The following is a 20760-nucleotide window of genomic DNA, read 5'->3' on the forward strand; positions in this document are numbered from 1 at the left end:
GCAGCAACAGAATAAAATGTGAGGATGTTAAACTCACAAATAAATAAAATAAACTTATAACATACCAACCCCCGAAAATTCGCCAGCGACGTCTTCACTCAAAGTGCAACACTTTGCCAGGCATAGATTCGCCAGGACAACGCTAATTCATTCAATTCCAGGGCGCCAACGCTGGCAAATTTGCACTAGTGTTACTGCGCCAAGCGAAGCAAAGTTGCACTAGCGTTGCCTAATTTGCATACAGCGGGAAGTTAAAATTCAATGGATGTATATGTTGCAGCAAATACATTACACTACACAAGCCCGGGAAACTGTAATAAAATAAAATAAAGTTGTTATAATGCCCTACACATGTGCCCACGGTATAGTTTATATGCCATATGTTAGGAAATGTAGGGGGGAAGCCGGTTACCCCAAAATAAATATACACTCTTTTTCAGCCTATCACCCTGAAAAAGGGCATTATATATATAGAGAGAGAGAGAGAGAGAGAGAGAGAGAGAGAGAGAGAGAGAGAGAGAGAGAGAGAGAGAGAAAATGGTGGATATGAGCCGCACACCCTAAGTATAATCACAACCTGGGTGCTCATGCTTAGAGGGTAAATGCAGGATACGAAATGATGGCACTCGCAGGATTTTAGTAAAAACAGACAAAAAGTGTCAAAAAAAGAAAAGGTTTATTTATCCAACGTTTCGGTCCCACACAAGGACAAAGGTTCCTGTGTGGGACCGAAACGTTGGATAAATAAACCTTTTCTTTTTTTGACACTTTTTGTCTGTTTTTACTAAAATCCTGCGAGTGCCATCATTTTGTCTCATATATATATATATATATATATACTGTCGGTTCAGTGGACGCACTCCTTCCGGATCTGTTTCAATCGATGTTGGTGCGTTGGTCAAAGTGTAATACAATTCAGTAAGCAGGACCCGCACTCGTTCAAATTCAGTGAAATAAAAGTGTCTTTATTCACAGGTTCATTTTCCAACGTTTCGGTCCTCACTGGGACCTTTTTCAAGGATATTTATTTCACTGAATTTGAACGAGTGCGGGTCCTGCTTACTGAATTATATATATATATATATATATATATATATATATATATATATATATATATATATATATATATATATATATATATCAATTGAAGATGGACCAGCACTCCGTTTTCTTTGTCAAAAGTGTTTATTCAATACACTGTGCATCCAACGTTTCGGCCCGCATTGGGGCCTTTATCAAGGCCCCAATTGGATCCTTGATCCTTGATCCTTGATAAAGGCCCCAATGCGGGCCGAAACGTTGGATGCACAGTGTATTGAATAAACACTTTTGACAAAGAAAACGGAGTGCTGGTCCATCTTCAATTGATACATATCTTTTTGACCGAGCACCCGGCAAGGAACTACAGAGGACAGAGTGCAGGTGTCTCACATTGAACTATATATATATATATATATATATATATATATATACAGATATAGATATATATAGAGAGAGCATTATATTATAATTAAAGCTATGACTATATTTTTATATAGCCTGGGGATGCCTATTGAGTTCATTTTGTACACATATGGTAGAGTTAAGATTTTCTATACTTATGGCTCATTCCACCAGGGTAATACTAGCTTTTAAGATATTTTCAGGCCAGGCTGCATCCAGATTTGGAAAATAAATTGATGGTGCATTACAAAGATATATATCTAAGCCCCCCTACCTTAAGGGAGATGATATGATCTGTACATAAATCTTGAGACATCTTATCAAGAAGGTTCCTAATAGGCTCTCTTTATTTCTCATTCTCTTAGCATGAACTGGTTATGTATTCTATACTGTTATAGTTACATAGTTAGTTACATAGTTAAATTGGGTTGAAAAAAGACAAAGTCCATCAAGTTCAACCCCTCCAAATGAAAACCCAGCATCCATACACACACCCCTCCCTACTTTTAATTAAATTCTATATACCCATACCTATACTAACTATAGAGCTTAGTATCACAATAGCCTTTGATATTATGTCTGTCCAAAAAATCATCCAAGCCATTCTTAAAGGCATTAACTGAATCAGCCATCACAACATCACAAGGCAGTGCATTCCACAACCTCACTGTCCTCACTGTGAAGAACCCTCTACGTTGCTGTCCCTGTAAGGGCGTTTTGCATCCCATGCCACCTGAGACTGCCTCTGATGCCGAACCGTCTCACCTCCTGCACTTACATTTTGCACAGGCAAGGCAAGGGATGTATCACTAGTCTAGAGAGTGCAATTGCGCCTATGTATGGTGCAAGGTTCTCTCCTTGCCCTGTATCAGTTTTATTATTCTTCAGAAAATAATTCTGGTTTAAGCAGCATCTGGGCATAATGTTCCCATAGTTACTACCTTGGGAAGTAATAGGAACATGAACAGCACATCTTTCTCTGCCCAGATCTTGTCCTACTGCTGACCATGGTGAAGTAAAAAGTAAAGACTGGATGCAGGTATTGCAAAATATAGTCGGCAATGCAGAAAGTGAGCAATGCCACATGACAGTACTTAATCTAACCAAGACTCCCATTGGTTTCTTCATACTCACACCTTTAAACGTGGTTTGATTTGAATGCATGACCTCTTCCTTTTACATATACCAAACTGCTTTCCCTCTGTGTGGTAGAACTTTGTATGCATGATCATGCTTTCTATATAAGCTTGCAAGAGCAGTACTGTAGCCTTAAATGTATTTCATGTTCACTTATATTCTTATATTACCTACAAAGGTGGACTAATAACATGTCCTCACACTTTTGACTTTGCAGTTGCTCATTGTTATGATTTAGACACAAATGCTTGACTACCTTTAATGACGCAAATACAGTCTAAATGCCACATTCAGTATGTAAGTGCATATCTTGAAATTGCACCAATTTAATACCCTCCCTACACAAAGCTAGTCCAGCAGCAACTCTTTTAAAATGCAGCAGGCTTCTGGAGCTAGGAAGAGCATTCTATTATTATCAGGGCCATCATTACTTTCACCGTCACTTGATAGCAATACAATGATGTGGCACTTAGGAATGCTTAAATGACTTGTCAAAATCACACTATGTAGGTGTCAAGAAAAAAAAAAAACCTTGTGATTCAGATATTTTTCAACCCACAGATTAGAGTATATCTCTGTCAGCCAGCCACTTCCGTTATACAAGCTTTCCATATGGGATCAGAATAGATTTATTTCAAGGTCAGGGTGTTATCTCACCCTCCCTCGTGTATTAAATGTTTGTATTAATAAGCAATACTATCTGAATACAGTGTGGTTCCAGATGAATATTATATGATATCATTCCTAATTGCACATAAATCTGTAATTGTGTTTAGACAGATAGAGCAAATGTTTGCAATTTTGATCACTATGTTTTTTTGTTGTTGCCGTAATAGCAAGTTTTTTCCAAGAATAAATAGCCTCAATTCGCTAGGGTTACCGCCCACAGGAACATTGCCAATTTACTAATGGGTGCATTTACACTCTATCACCAGGCGACAAATCGCTTTAGCGAATGAACGTTACTCTGCAAATTCAATGAAATGCGGATTTTACTGAACGTTACCTCTTTCTCCAGACTTGCCTACGCCAGCTCAGACCAGGGAAGTGCACTGGAGTGCATAGATCTTCCTCAATCTTCTGTGACATATTTTTTAATGGAAACAGCTTCTAAGTCCAAAAAATGCTGGGGTCTTTTTCTTTTTTCAGAATGATAGCCTGTGAAGGTACATAATTTTTTTTTTGGGTAACCGGGTTCCCCCTTACATTTTCTAACATATGGAACATAAACTATACAGTGGGCTCATGTGTAGGGCATTATAACAACTCTATTGTCTTTATTAAGGTTCCCTGGACTTGTGTAATGTAATGTGTTTGCTGCAACATATATGTCCATTCAACTTTATAATTTCCCGCCGAATGCAAATTAGCCTAAGCGCAAGACCTTAGACGAATTTACGCTAGGCAGAAATGAATGCTAGTGTATCTTCTCTTTCAATTGCTTGCATTGCCAAAGTAACGATAGCGAAACATTACCAGCGTTCTGCGCCCACGCCGAAACTCTACATTCCAGTGAATTAGCATTATCTGAGCGAATTTTCGCTTGGCAAAGTGTAGCGATGGCTGCTAAGCAGTACCCTCAAGTAAATCTGCCCCTTGGATTGAAATATGAGGCAAAGAGCACAGTTTCATACAAGTACCTATAATGAATGGGGTTTGCTGTGCAACTAACTGTGAGCAAAGCTGTGGAAGTGCAACTGGGCTTGCAGTTGTAAATGGCCCCATATGCCTTTTGAGAGTAAAGATCCTAAGAAGGGTGACCATGGTTGCTGGATAGAATATAGTGTGAGGAGGCTGACATGACTGAGAGTGGCTAAAGCAATGCTACAACTACCACTGGTGCTCAGGTCAAAACAATTGTATGGAGTCCAATAAATACACATACTGGGAGCTTTTTTATAATCTTTCCCACGGTTAAAGAGTGAATACGTTGCTGTCCCAGTGTCATTTTCTTTGTTTTTGTGCTACCTTTTAACATGATTATTAAGGGCAAGGCCAGACGTGGCGTTTTTGCGGCTTTTGCGTTTTTAAAAAAGAACAGCCAGGCGTATATATACGCATAAACTGCACTACCACTGAAACTAATGGAAAAGCACTATGGCAATTCACACAGGGCGCTTGCAAGCTGAAATCCAACACAGGACGCCAGTATTGGCGTTTTTTTAGCAGAAATGCCAATACGTCAAGAAACTACCAAATCAATAGACTCTATGGGATCTGCACATTTGAAACCACACTTTACGTAAATACGCAGCGTATTTTAAATATGGCGTCCAAATTCAATGAGAACAATGAGAAGTGCATGTTGGGAAAATAATCGTACGTGCTGAAAAACGCATGAAAAACGGATGTTAACAGTCGCGTGTGGTTTCAGTAGCGTATTTACGCCTGGCTGTTCTTTTTTAAAAACACAACGTAAAAACGCTGCAAAAATGCCACATATGGCCTTACCCTTAGGCAGTGGAAGTGTACAAGGTGAAGTTTGATAAAGTAGCATTTTACCGCACAAATTTTAGCCATCTGAACAATACACTTAAGTAATGACATGCCAAATGTTCACCAGCAATATACAGTATTTGCACATTACACTCAAAATGGCACAATTATGATATTTTGCAAGTATACATTGCCATGCAAATATGCCTGGCTTATTGATGCTCAATTGGGTGATGATACACATGGTGGACACAGCTTTAATATGCTCCATCATGTCTTCCTCCACTTCCCTTATAGACTGTAAGCTCTTTTGAGCAGGGTCGCCCTTCCTACTGTTTTAATACCTTGCAAACTATACAATGTTTATTTTCTTAAGTATCTGTAAACTATTATGTACTCCACCGTGTTTGACTCCCCTTACTCTGTAATGCATTCAAGGAGACATTGACACTATATAAATGATAATAATAGAAATAATATAATAGTTTATTAATACAGGGCCAGGCAATTGTCATGGAATGAGGAGTAGTTTATGTTAATATAATCTGGCAGAGTTGTCACTTCTAATAACTGAATAATATTTAGCTCCAACAAAAGGTGTTTGGATCAAGGTTAAAGAATTATAACAAAGAGCTGAGTCTGCTGGTGTTTTCCAGTGCTAATCCACACAGACAACATAGTGTCAAGAGATCAACCCTCAGAATTGCATAAATTCTCGTAAATTGAATTATGTATTTAAAATGGGGACAGATGGAGCTGTAGTTCAACAACAACTGTAGGGCCTGCATGTTTCACAGCCTTATTTTACTGTTTAAGTACAATTTTACTTACCAAAACTCTGGTAATCAAGATTTAAATTAAATCAGATCTTAAAAAATAACATGGTCTGCACAAGGCACATCATCCATGGGTTTGTCTTCATCATCCTCTCAGTACATAAAATAGAATATACAAATTAAAAGGAAGAGCCAATTCTTGGGTCAGGAACTTGACCCTCCTCCCATGATAGGAAGGTTATAAACCCTGATTTAATTTAATGTCAAAGTATTTTTTTTAGTCTCTTATTAGTAGCAAGCACAAACATACCATTAGCTCAAAATGTTGGTTATTGAATATGCCATGAATATATGGTAAAAATCAAATAAAATAAAAAATATGAACTGAAATTTCCCATAAAGCACTTGTGAGTTTTAGATAAAAAAGTTCAGCCCAAAAAGTAATTCATATAAGCAACACAGGTTGACTTGTGAGAAGCTGGATTTAATGTTGTGCAAAAGGATTGCTTCATTTACATAATATAGGTGACATAGCCCTGGGCTGTGTGCATGCACAGTAAGGTGAAATTGGATGTTAGACATTAAGGGGTTTATTTACTAAACTATTTATCAAACCTTGGGGTTGCTAAAAGTCCAAAAAAAAAAGTACTCCATTTCAAACCTGCCAAGGTCATGTAGAAATCAACGGCAGATGTAAAATTTACAATCAGAAGATATTATGATCTGCGCTGGGTTTTGTACAATAATCGGAATAATTTGTGGTTTTCGAGCGATAATCCAAAAAGAAGAGTTTTCGGGGGTCAATCTGAAAAAAATGTACGATTCAATTTTTTTATGAATTGATTGAGTCTTTTCCTGCACCAGATTTTTTGCTAAATACAGTAAAAATGTGCACAGGAGTTTGGTTGAAGTGGTTTTCAGAAAATAGTGAGATGTTTTTATTTAATAACCCCCTTAGAGTTCTTAAACACAGATGTTTCACACTGCATTCTAATGCAGCAAATCTTTCCTGTGTTCTACGTTACCCTGTAAAGTGATAAGTAAAATGATGGAGCTATACAAATAATAAAAAAGTAGATTTTTCCAGATTGGGTTGTAATCATTCAGGTTCAGGTATGTGCCAAACGCAGGTGGAACACTTGATGCGTTCCACTGCATAAGTACAATCAGATACAAACCTGAACCCGAATAGGCTGCATTTCTTCTTGCATTCCGTGCAATAGAATGCTGGATAAATCCACCAAAGGGGAATATGGTTCAAAACATCTGTATGTAAGAGCCCTAGAACCTGAAAATTGTACTGTGCGAGGAGGCAAGATAATGGGCCCTGCTGTTGTATCTTTCAGTTAAAAGGAGAGCCAGCCTGGGGTCTGAGGTTAGTGAAAATAATCAGTGGTGGTGCCCAACCAATTGACTCCCCACAGTGATTGAGCCATTCCTTGTCCTTGTTACACAGCTTGTTGCAACTTTAAAATAAGTAATTTAGATAGCTAGGAAATCATTCAAATGAAACATTGTTAAAGCATCTGTTAAACAGCTTGCCAGGAATTTGCATGCAAATGTTTTTTTAGAGAATATTTTTAGAATTTGTTAAAAACGCTCACACTGACAATTTGAAACAGAAGGTTTCACAAAGGTCAGACTTCAAATAATATGTAACTATGAGGTTAGAGTTGTATGTGGGCATGTAGTTGACTTTTAACAATGGGATAAAATGTATGGTTTACTGAGGGCTGTCATCCTAAACCAAAGGGCCCCAAAAGACAAAATTTACTTGGCCCCCTGGTTCCTGCCTGCCCCGGCCTGGCCCCAAGTCCCACCCACCCCACACCAGGTTAAAAAGGCCACATAGACCTCAGCACTAATACAGTAAAAACACCCTCCCAAAAGTTATAAAAAGCCATTTATTGGCTTTGGTGTTCAGTGTAATTTACAGTCATAGGTGGAGGGTGATTTTTGTGCTTGGTAAGGCTAGGGCCACACGGCGCGATTTTGCCGCGATTCTGCCTTAAGGCTACTTAAACCATTCTTTGCCAGCATGCTTTGATGTTACCATTGCTTATCTCCTGTCAACGCAGGGCATGTCATAGAAGAAAGAGCAATTACGGTGTTTTTTCTGCTGTCCCATGTACCCTCGTATTTTTCCTTTTGCTCTCTTACTAGTTTCTTATCTGCAGTTGCCACTACTGTATTCCTCATTTTTTATTTGTCTCTCTCTTTTTATATTGCTTTCCACCATCACCTATACCTTTTCTCTTGTTTCTTCTCATTTACCAAATCCATCTTCTCTTCTATCACGTCACAGGTCCCTTTGTGTTTTTTTACTAGTAACCCCTCCATATTTCTGTGCTCTGACTTCATGTTCCCCTAACTTGATATGCATGTTCTACTATTTTTTTTACTATTTCCAGGCTTGTAGACACAGACACAGAGTAAATTTAGCTCCCCCCCCCTCAAAATGCATCCTTGTCCTGCCACTAGGGGATTGGCTAAGCTACAGGAAGCTTCAAATTTATTCCACCTGCCTAGCCAATCCTCTTGAGGCCTGGACCTACATATTGAGGGGGGGGGGGTAGGAAGTAAAGCTCTTTTTCTTTTTGTTTTTTTTTTGTTCATTTTTTCTTCTTCTCTGGAATCTCTTCTCTTTTTTTCTTCTTCTCTTTATTATCAGCTAGGTTTGGGAAGGCTTATCTTTCCCTAGCTTTAATCAAAATCCACCCATGCTTACAATACCTTTAATGGTCTTCTTCATTATCCTCTTCTTCAGCTCCATTTGGCGACTTCGACTCCTATTGGCAGAATCCACCCATGCTTACAATACCTTTAATGGTCTTCTTCATTATCCTCTTCTTCAGCTCCATTTGGCGACTTCAACTCCTATTGGCAGAATCTCAACTCCTATGAATCCAATTGGTGGCTTTCCGCAGCTTAGACTCCATTTGGTAACTTTCAGCTTCTTCCAGTAGCTTCGGCCACTCTAGGGGAGGGGCGCTTAGTCCAGGAAACACGGCATCATGGCTGGCCCCCCTTAAACCTTAAAAACCACCAGAGTCCGGAACAGCTGTCCCCCCCTGTCCCCCCTAATAATGGCTCTGGGTTTACTTAAATATATTTGTATTTGGGTTTGTTCCTTCATTTCAGAAAAAAAGATAATTTTCATAAACTGAACTGAAAACTTTTATATAACTTTTTATAAGTCACATTGTTATTTTTAACATAAAGAAAGACTTTATATAAGGAGCTTAGGCACACGAAATAAATAGAATTTGCTTCACTTAGCATAGGAGAAAATACAAGTGACGCAAACTAGATAAAAATAAACTAGAAAGACCCCCTTACACGAGTTACGCTAAATGACCCTGAAGAACAATTATGTATATTACGACGGATTTCCCTGCAGTTATAAGGGATGTGCATTGAATGAAATGCAGTTTTACAAGGTTTATGTAACCAGATATTATTCTGTTTCAGTAACCACGCAGTGACCTTGTTTTCTTTAACCGGTAAATGCTAAGAAGAAAAGAAGTCCTTGGGGATTCAGAATAAAATGAATAGCTGCATACATTAGATACCAATGTATCTCTTTATTCTGATGGATTCCTTTATAATAAACCTACCCAAATTATTCTCTGTGAATCATATTTTGATTCATGCGAGTGACCATTTTCATGTTAATCATTGTAGCAAGGAGAATATGTGAAGTTACTCTGAATAAGGATTTTTTTTGTCTGGTGGTGTGTTGATCCTTTTTAGGGTTTGATCTGTTTTTAGCAGTAGCAAATAGACTTATTTTAGATGCATTTTTGAGTGTATGGGCCTTGATGGGCTTTGATTCTAGTGTTTTTTACAAAATAAAATAAGGAAATTAGGCATAGGTTCAATTATCAACACATAACAGCCTACATAAAAGTGAGTGAGAAGGGGTAGATCTTCCTCTTTGGCTCCTGGTGTCTGACTCATCCAGGGAGCCTGGGTACATCAAGGCCCAGTAAAGCCAGTTTGCCCTAGAGGGACCTGAACCTCTAGTGTGGAGGTCGGGGAGCAGGGACCCTGTGAATGAGGCTAGTGAGTGGCAGGAATATAATATTATAGACTCTCTAGGAGAGTAAGACAGTGAGGGAAGATAGGAAGAGCATCTTTGTGCTCCATCAAGGAGGTGTAGCAGGGAGTAGCTTCCCAGCTGTAAGATTTACCTACCTTAAAGGGACCACAGTGGAAAGGGTGTCAGGCTTTAGGTTCTCCTACCTGACCACTCCACTGGGTGAGATCCAGACAACGTGTGAGGAATTTCTGCCTAGAGAGAAGTTGTACTGTCTTGACTACTTTCAGGCCTGAATTTGTGGCAAGGCCACATAGGCCCGGGCCTAGGGCAGCGAAAGTTTAGGGGTGGCATGCCACTCAGCCGCATTGGGAACACAGCGTTCCCCTTCGCAATAGCGCATGTACGTACGTGTGCTCATGGGAGGGTGTGCGTGCCGACCACAGCGATAGGACCCCGAGGTCGTGGACGGCGGGCGATAGGACCGCGAGGCCTCGGGTGCCAGGGACGCAAATGCGGCCTTGACTACATTCTCAGGGAATGTACCTGCATTTGCCTCTTTGCTTGCAAGAACCTCCTGGTGGGAGAGGTGTGTTGTGCACTGACTAAATATTGGACATCAATGGACATAAATGTGAAAAAGGAAAATAAGGTTGGTTGGTCACCCTTTTACTAGAATAAGTAGAATAGCAGTAGTTATGAAAATGAGGGTAGTTTGTATACACACACTCCTGAAATCTAATTAAACCTATAAAATTGTTTATTCTTGCATAAAGGGCTCACGTAGCCCAATTTATATAAGCCAATAAATAGTGATATCAGCAGTATTATTCTGTATTTTACAGTACGCTCAGTGGCATAACTAGATATTACTGGGCCCCACAGCAAGTAATTTTTTAGGCCCCCAAAAATGTCTTGAGGTTGACCTGTTTTAACAATATTTATTGAAATTGTATATGAATTAGGGACTTGTGGGGCCCCTGTACCTCCAGGGCCCCCTGTACCTCCAGGGCCCCCTGCGGGGTCTGCTTCGTCTGTAGTTACGCCCCTGAGTACGCTACTCTTGAAATGCCAACATTAATCAGCTCCAATCTGTGTTCTATGAAATCACCTTTATTTGCCATCAAGGGAATATTACAGCAGTGCACAGCAATGTGTATGGCTCCACCTGCCCCTTTATCAATGCCAGAACATTTCTGTGCCATCTCTCCGTTTTTCCAGCTTGAATGGCTGCCCCCATGGCTACACAGCAGCTTGTTTATAGAAACTTTAGTAGTCTTTCTGAAGCCAGTTTTACCAGTGCAGAGCAACACTACATTATATTTTAATTACTTTGATACACTTTCAGTTTTTGGTGTTACTGTTCCTTTAAAGGAGAAGGAACGCCATTGTACACTTGGGGGTGCCAAATGTTAAGCACCCCCAAGTGATTGTATTGACTTACCTGAAACCCCGAGCCGGTGCTCCTATCAGCAGATAACTGCACCGGCCCGGGGTTATACCAGTGAGCATCCAACCAAATATCCGCTAGCAGCGCAGGGAGACGTATCCACGGGAGACGGTAGGAATAGTATCAAAATCTGGCTTTATTTAAACATACATTGTGGTATGATAGTAGTGGGAGTGCCAAAAACTAACGCGTTTCGTGCCCCACTACTATCATAGTAGTGGGGCACGACTACATAGTAGTAGTACTATCATGCTGCCTTTTCTTCTTCTTTAAGTATTATATATTTTTTTTGCTAAATTATTATTATGTAACATTCATATCAGTCATTGCCTCAGTGTAGCTAACAATATAATTTTATCATTTTTACACACACATGCACACAGTAGAAACAAGTGACCTACACCATGGAAGGACATTAGTGATGGGTGAATCTGACCTGTTTTGCTTTTACCGAAAATATGGACAACGCTAAAAATTCACAAATGCATTAAAGTCAATGGGTGACAAAATTTTGGACGAACAACAATTTTTTTTGATGCGTGACAATTTTTTCATCAATAGAATGTGCGCCTTTTTTGAGGCGAGACCTGGTGAAAAATTTTTCTCATGACTAAAGGACATCCATTTGAAAAGGCAATAACCATTTTGTTACAACAATTATTATTACTGCACAAGGACAGTGACTAACAAAGTAGCCAATGGTAAACAATTTCCCCATAATTGCATTTACCCATAGCTAACATTAACGTCATTATTTTTAAAAAGCTTTCACTGGGTTTTCCCAAAGTGATACAGAGTTTTGAGCCTCAAAGCTCCTTCTATGTAGGCAGACAATGCAATTCTTTAAATATATCAGAAGCACTGTCTGTCTCAAGACTTTCTACCCTTTAATTAAGATGCTCTTGTGTTGTTGCAGTAAGACAGCAGTGTCTTTGTACAGTGCTTCTATCAACAGCTGCCAGGCCCCCACACTTCTCTGGGATATGTGTTCCAAACAGAATATGACTCCCTTTTTGTGATGATGAAACCAACTGTTGTTAACCCGTTTTTACATGATGTGCAGAACTACCACTATCAGTTACTTTCTGAGACTGGTGTTTAAAACAATGGTTTTAGACAGATGATGGTGTATATACACTGTTATATTGGAAGGCATATTCACATCCTGCAAATAAATTTCTGAATTCCAAAAGGAGATGACGCCGGAACTGAACTGTTTCATATTGGCAAAAAAAAGATCAAAAATTAATGGGGAACTATCTCGAAAATTAAAATTTAATATAAGCTTCCTCATACTGAAGTAAGAAACTTTCTAAATACAATCAATTAAAAATTCTGCATTGTTACTGAAATAATCAAGTTTATATATTTACTATTCCTCTCTCAGCATTTGTTTCTATTAATTCTGTCTTCATGCAGCACTTGGGTGTTGGATGAATGATCCAATATATCTTATACGGAGGCTCCCTTTCCTAGCAGATTTATTAGAGCTCACTCAAATAACTGATTCCAGTACAAACAAAAGCTAACAAAATTTGCCTTTTGCAAAACTTTGCATGTAGAGAGACATGATGTCTGGTGATTTTAATAGAGTGAGCTCTAATACATATTCAAGGCAAAAGTAGCCCCCCCAATAAGATATATTGGATCATTCATCTGACGCCCAACTCCTGAATGAAGACAGAATGAGGAGAAACAGATGCTGAGAGAGGAATAGTGAAGATAAACTTGATTTATTTCAGAAACGGTACAGAATGTTTAATTGATTGTATTGAGAAAGTTTATTATTTCACTATGCTGAAACTTATATTAAATTTTCATTTTTGCAATAGTTCCCCATTAAGAACGTTTTGCTTGTACTGTTCCAACTGTAGGTGTTCTGGATGTACAGTCAGGGGCCAGTGCCTTCTGTTGGCTACAATAACAGTGATTTCTCTATTGGAATGAAGCACACAGAGGTACTGCAACCTGGTCAGGGCATTTTTATTTTGAATGTAAGAGTTAATGTTGTGTGTATGTGGCCCAGTTCTTTGATGAGTTTAGAAAAACCACTAGGAGAAGTACAGTGGAGCATGCCCCCCAGCAACGTTTTTTTCTGGATTTTCTGCATGAGGGGTTTAATGCTATAGAGGAAGCAGACCCCGCAGTTTGCCTCCCCCAACCAGTGGTCAACCTCCTCTATAGTTACACCACTGGAAGTATTTAAAATCATAATTTTTCAGATCCCCTTTAAAGCATAAGCCTAAGAACTTTTTTCTACTGAGCGGCTTGGCAATATTAATTATATAACCACTGTTATGTAAGCCAACTGATCCTATAGTCTGTCTTCTGTAACGTCAAAGTTTAAAAAAAATTGAAGTATTGATGTTTGGGAACAGGTAGCTGTCCTGGGGCTATACCACTGTGTTATTTTACTTGGAGAAGGTAGAGGGAGGAGAGGAAATGTCTGCACTTACAGAGACAAATTTCCAGTATATGGGATGTTTTGTCATAGTTAATCTCCTCCAGCAGTGGCAACCACACGTTGAAATTTACAATTCTTCTGGGATTAATGTATATTTTTGGCTGTTGAACCTATACAGGGCAACTGCAGGCTACTATGCAATGTACTGTATATGCTTTACCACTGGCAATTTACATAAACCCTGGCAGAAATGTAACTTTGGACATTTTGATGCAGGAGCTAGAAGAGATTAAAGGGATCCTGTGATCGGAAAACATGTTTTTTTCAAGACGAATCAGTTAATAGTGCTACTCCAGCAGAATTCTGCACTGAAATCCATTTCTCAAAAGAGCAAACAGATTTTTTTATATTCAATTTTGAAATCTGACACGGGGCTAGACATTTTGTCAATTTCCCAGCTGCCCCTGGTCATGTGACTTGTGCTTGCACTTTAGGAGAGAAATGCTTTCTGGCAGGCTGCTGTTTTTCCTTCTCAATGTAACTGAATGTGTCTCAGTGAGACATGGGTTTTTACTATTGAGTGTTGTTCTTAGATCTACCAGGCAGCTGTTATCTTGTGTTAGGGAGCTGCTATCTGGTTACCTTCCCATTGTTCTTTTGTTTGGCTGCTGGGGGGAAAGGGAAGGGGTGATATCACTCCAACTTGCAGTACAGCAGTAAAGAGTGTTTGAAGTTTATCAGGGCACAAGTCACATGACTCGGGGCAGCTGGGAAATTGACAATATGTCTAGCCCCATGTCAGATTTCAAAATTGAATATAAAAACATCTGTTTGCTCTTTTTAGAAATGGATTTCAGTGCAGAATTCTGCTGGAGCAGCACCATTAACTGATTCATTTTGAAAGTTTTTTTTTTCCCATGACAGTATCCCTTTAAGCACAGGCAACAAATGTCTGCCATAGCCTTTGTCTCATGGCCAACAATGTATGGGAACCATCAAAACAATTCTCCCTGTCCATTTGTCTACAGATCAGAATCGTCTTGTGATATGCTTTAGATGCTGTATATCAGTAAGAAAGAACAGTAACACCAATCTAGTGTTTTAAAGGAATGACAGTATCTTGTAGTGTTCCCCTGCACTGGTAAAACGGGTGTGTTTGCTTCAGAAACACATCTATAGTTTATAAAAACAAGCTGCAGTGGGGCAGCCATTTTATACACAGGATACACAATAGAATCTCATTGTATACTACAGAGATGATCTATGATCTGCTGTATATACTGTGCCTTTTCTCCTTTTTCCAGCTTGAATGGCTGTCCCAGTGGTTACACAATTGCTTGTTTATATAAACTATAGTAGTCTTTTTTTAAAGCAAACACACCAGTAGTACCAGTGCAGAGCAACAGGACTTTACATTGTCATTACTTTAGAACACTTTAATTTTTGGTGTTACTATGGGGCCGATTCACTAACTTCGAGTGAAGGATTAGAAGTAAAAAAACTTCAAATTTTTGTGCTCCTCGACTATCGAATTGGCGTAAATTTGCCTGAGTAGAATGATTCGAATAGATCGAGTGCAAAAATGCTGCGACTATTCGCCATTCGACAGTCGAAGTACTGGATCGAGCGCAAAAACGCTGCGACTATTCGCCCATTCGATAGTCGAAGTACTGTCTCTTTTAAAAATACTTCGACTGCCTACTTCGCCACCTAAAACCTACCGAATTGCTTTAAAAGCCTATGGGAAAGTCCCATAGGCTTGTTTTCCAAGTTTTTGATCGAATAAAAAGGCATTCGATCGAATGAAAATCAATCGATTGAATCTTCGATCGAGCGCCTATTCGCCTGGCGAATATTCGCCAATTCGACTATTCGCCAGCGCATAAATTCGCCCGAATTGCCTATTCGATTCTATTTGATTCTATTCCCCAGTCGAATTTCGAGGGATTTAACCCCTCGAAATTCGACCGTTGATGAATTTGCCCCTATGTGTTTACTTTGTAGATCTAACAAATGGCAAGGCCACAAAAGAAATAAAATATGTTAAAATCCTTTTGTGAATGTAAAAATAGTCCACCTACAGTGAAAAACAATATTTGTGCCCAAAATGAAGCGGGATAAGAATCTTGACTTTTAATACATCTACCACTGGGTATTCTGGTATATCTTAGGCTCATGTCAGAATATGCATTTTCTCACTGATACAGACTGCTACTATTCTGTTCTACTCACATACTGTAAGTGGCATCCACCTGTCACTGCGCAGATGGGTGGATTTTGGCAAACAAATGCATACTTGAAGGTTTCTGGCAGAAATCCAGCCTGTGTGGGGGCAGTGACAGGCAGATACCTTTATATGCCCACATGTGCATATGGGACTGCGTGTCTCTGTTTTTTCCACCTACAGAAAAAACGCCATGTTACATTACTCTTAGCCCTAAGCAGGCTCAACTTGAAGTTTTAGGGGCCGATTCATCAATAGTCGAATATCGAGGGTTAATTAACCCTCGATATTCGACTGGGAACTAAAATCGTTCGACTTCGAATATCGAAGTCGAACGATTTAGCGCTAATCCTACGTTCGATCGTTCGAAGGATTTTTCGTTCGATCGAACGATTAAATCGTTCGAATCGAACGATTCGAACGATTTTAATCCAACGATCGAAGGAAAATCCTTCGATCAAAAAAAGGTTAGCAAGCGTATGGGGACCTTCCCCATAGGCTAACATTGACTTCGGTAGCTTTTAGCTGCCGAAGTAGGGGGTCGAAGTTTTTTTTAAAGGGAAAGTACTTCGACTATCGAATGGTCGAATAGTCGAACGATTTTTAGTTCGAATCCTTCGATTTCGTTCGAATTCGAACGAATTTAACCAATTCGATGGTCGAAGTACCCAAAAAATACTTCGAAATTCTAATTTTTTTAATTCGAATCCTTCACTCGAGCTTAGTGAATCGGCCCCTTAATGTCAGATGGGGTTTTTTTTTGTCACCCTAAAATAACTCTGTACTGCAGAGAAATCAAATCTTCACATGCAAACCGCTCCAAAAAGACTTCCTAACTTGAGGCAATTCAGATTTTCAGAGAAATGCAGAGAAATCAAATCTTCACATGCAAACCGCTCCAAAAAGACTTCCTAACTTGAGGAAATACAGGGAAGTCAGGGTAAGGAAATCAAGAAGTCAGAGAAGAGGTGAGAATCTGAATTGCCTCAATTTAGGTCATTTTTTCTGTAGGTAGAAAAAACACAGAGACACACAGTCCCATATGTGTAGAATACACGTGGGAGGCAATTTCATGCAGACTACAAGACTTATTTTACAAACCACTGCCATTTGGAAGGCTAGCAATAGGTTTTAGTATTACAACCCATAGGTCTCTTTTTGTACTGTAATCCCAGTACAGGAAGCTTAAAGAAACAGGTCTAGCAGTCCATGGATGTGGCATGACATCACCGGGGATCTGGCCAGCCAAATGATGCCATATATAACACTGTTCATTATGTTTTTTTTTTTTAAAAAATTGTACAGAGAGATGCCACATAGTAAAGCAATACCAGCATAGGTATTCTCTTAAAGTAAGCATAATTCTCACGCAATGTTCCCTCTAATTTCTTTTCAGCTATACGCGGAAAAAAAAATATTTTGTGCGCACATTTTAAACTTGTGTGTGCATTTATAAAAACTGTGTACGCAGGTCAGAATAAATGAAAGATTTTGTGTTTTCACACAAATTTCTTTATGCGCACCACAATTTGTTGGGTGCGCTGCCCTCAAAAAGCTGCACAAAGCTTAGAGGGAACATTGTTCTCATGTAACGTTTGAAGATATAGCAGCATGTTAAAAACCTTATTGGCAAACTATAGTCAATTTTATTAATAACCTAAAGTAAAAATATAGTTACTGTTAGTAAATGTTAGCTATAGATGGTAGCTTTACATTTACGTATACAGACAACAATTATGTTCCAGGCTTCTCTCATTGCTAGTACAGATATAGAACCTATTATCCAGAATGCTTGGGACCTGGGGCTTTCAGGATAACGGAGCTTTCTGTAATTTGGATCTTAATACTTTAAGGGGCCCATTCACTAAGTTCGAGTGAAGGAATAGAGGTAAAATAGTTTGAATTTCGAATGGTCGAATATGGCTACTTCGACCATCGAATGGGCTACTTCGACCTTCGAATCGAACGATTCAAACTAAAAATCGTTCAACTATTCGATAATCAAAGTACTGTCTCTTTAAAAATTTCTTCGACCCCCTAGTTCGCCACCTAAAACCTACCGAGGCCAATGTTAGCCTACTTTTTTGATCGAAGGATAATCCTTCGATCGATGAATTAAAATCCTTCGAATAGTTTGATTCGAAGGATTTAATCGTTCGATCGAACGATTATTCCTTCGATCGTTCGATCGAAGGAATTGCACAAAATCCTTCGACTTCGATATTCGAGGTCGAAGGATTTTAATTCGCCAGTCGAATATCGAGGGTTAATTAACCCTCGATATTTGACCCTTGATACATCTGCCCCTAAGTCTACTAGAGAAACATGTAAAGATTAAATAAACCCAATAGGCTGATTTTGCTTCCAATAAGGATTAATTAGATATTAGTTTAGCTCAAGTAAAAGGTACTGTTTTATTATTACATAGAAACAATTTTTTAAAATTTCGGATTATTTGGATAAAATGGAGTCTATGGGGCAGAAGGACGAATTGTGGCCAGCGACCGCTTCACAGACTTTGCACCACTTTGCTTGGTGCAAATTCGTAACCACTACTCTTATTCACTAAAATGCGAGGTTGCGTCCTGGGCGTCGAACGAGCATTTCATAGCGAGGATTTGTTAGTAATTTTACGCTTAGGTTAATTTGATTAGGGATGGGGCATAAAAGTCGTATACAAGTCTTTTTTTAGAGATGTTGGTATAAGTCTTGAAGTAGCCACTTTTTATTACAAATGTCCAAGGGAGCTTAATAGACATAAAAGCTCCTCTAATGCCCTAGACATTAGACCACCCTAAAATATATGTGGCATGCCCCTCAAATGTGTTAAATAAAATCTTTAATAGTTCGTTCGTTATGACTTTCCGGGGTACAGGATATGATCATAAGATTGAGGAAGATGTAGCTTCGTTTCAGCAGTTCGCCTGGTCTGAGGTGTTGGAGGAAACTCTGGCAAAAGAGGTAACATTCAGTAAAATCCGCAATTTAGGGAATTTGCGAGGCAACAACCATTCGCCAGAGCGAAAAGTTGCCTGGCGAACAAACGCTCGCGACTGTCTCTTTCACTAGCAAATTGTCGTCTGCGCCACATAGCATTAGCCACTTCACCCTCTAATAAATCTGCCCCTAATTCGGAACTTTCTGGATAATGGGATTCCTGATAACGGATTCCATACCTGTAGTGCTTCTAGACAAAATCACAGAACAATGTAATAGAGGGAAGGACAGAAGGGCACCCATTGCTCCTTCTTGTTGCTCTACTTACAAGAGTATCATACTCACTGGACATATTTGGTTTGTGGCAAAAGGAGAGACAATGGTTGAGAACAAGCACTTCTTTATTTTAAGCTAGAGAAATATAATTATACAGTTAATCTCATAATATTTGTTTAAAACAAAAAACAAAAAAACATAATATACCCGAGGCCCGCATTGAACTAAGGGGTAAATTTATCAAAGAGTAAAGTTCCGCCACTAGAGTGAAATTCCGTAGCTCTCAATTCATTTCTATGGGATTTTGAAAGGCGTATTTATCAATGGGTGAAAGTGAAAGTTCACCCTTTGATAAATACGCCTATAAAAATCCCATAGAAATGAATGGAGAGTGGCGGAATTTCACTCTAGTGGCGGAACTTCCCTATTAACTTCACTCTTTGATAAATATACCCCAAATGTCTGCGTCCTCTAGAGAAGAAGAAAGTAAAAGATAAATCCAGTTAATGAATTCACTCAAGGATTTATGTGATGGGAGCTCTATGTTTGAGTGTTCCTAATGCCTTTGGTATTTAGATGCAACATCCAGTTAAAGTAAACATTGGTGCCAGTCTATTTCCAGTTCATCCATGAGCTATACACATAGGGGCAGATTCACTAAGGGTCGAATTTCGAAGTAAAAAATACTTCGAAATTCGACCCTCGAATTGAAATCCTTCGACTTCGAATATCGAAGTCGAAGGATTTAGCGCTAATCCTTCGATCGATCGATCGAAGGATTTTTCGTTCGATCGAACGATTAAATCCTTCGAATCGAACGATTCGAAGGATTTTAATCCAACGATCTAACGAAAATCCTTCGATCAAAAAAAGGTTAGCAAGCCTATGGGGACCTTCCCCATAGGCTAACATTGACTTCGGTAGCTTTTAGCTGCCGAAGTAGGGGGTCGAAGTTTTTTTTAAAGGGCAAGTACTTAGACTATCGAATGGTCGAATAGTCGAACGATTTTTACTTCGAATCGTTCGATTTCGTTCGACTTCGATCGAATTCGAACGAATTTAACCAATTCGATGGTCGAAGTACCCAAAAAATACTTCGAAATTCGAAGTATTTTTCATTCGAATCCTTCACTCGAAGTTAGTGAATCTGCCCCATACAGTATAATAGAAAATGAATATAGTAGCCCTGTGGGTTTATTTACTCATTGGTGCAATATACAGTACATTGTCAGATACTGTCAGACACCCAGCATCAGCATATAAATTACTTGACTCACATCATTCACTCCCCAGTTGGCCTTGGTGTTGGCTGAGGAAATTCACTGGCATTCCTTGAATTTAGCTGCTACTTGGAAATGCTACATTTTCCCATCAGATTACATAAAGATAGCAGCATAGAGATTGTGCTAAATTGTGTGCCATGGCCCAAGGGAAAAAGGGGTTGGGGGAGGAAAAGGACGGATAGAGCATTTTTTTTACTTTGAATAATGAAACAGTTGGAAGAATAACATGCAAAGTCTATAGGAATTATTGTTAATGTAGAACAATGCTCCCTCACCAGTAAGCTTGCTTTCCTCCTTTCAGCCATATATCATGTTTTTAAGACTAGGAATTTCTCTCACCATACCTTTTTATTGC

This window comes from Xenopus laevis, chromosome 4S (genome assembly GCF_017654675.1).
Source record: "Xenopus laevis strain J_2021 chromosome 4S, Xenopus_laevis_v10.1, whole genome shotgun sequence".
In the NCBI taxonomy this organism is placed as follows: Eukaryota; Metazoa; Chordata; class Amphibia; order Anura; family Pipidae; genus Xenopus; species Xenopus laevis.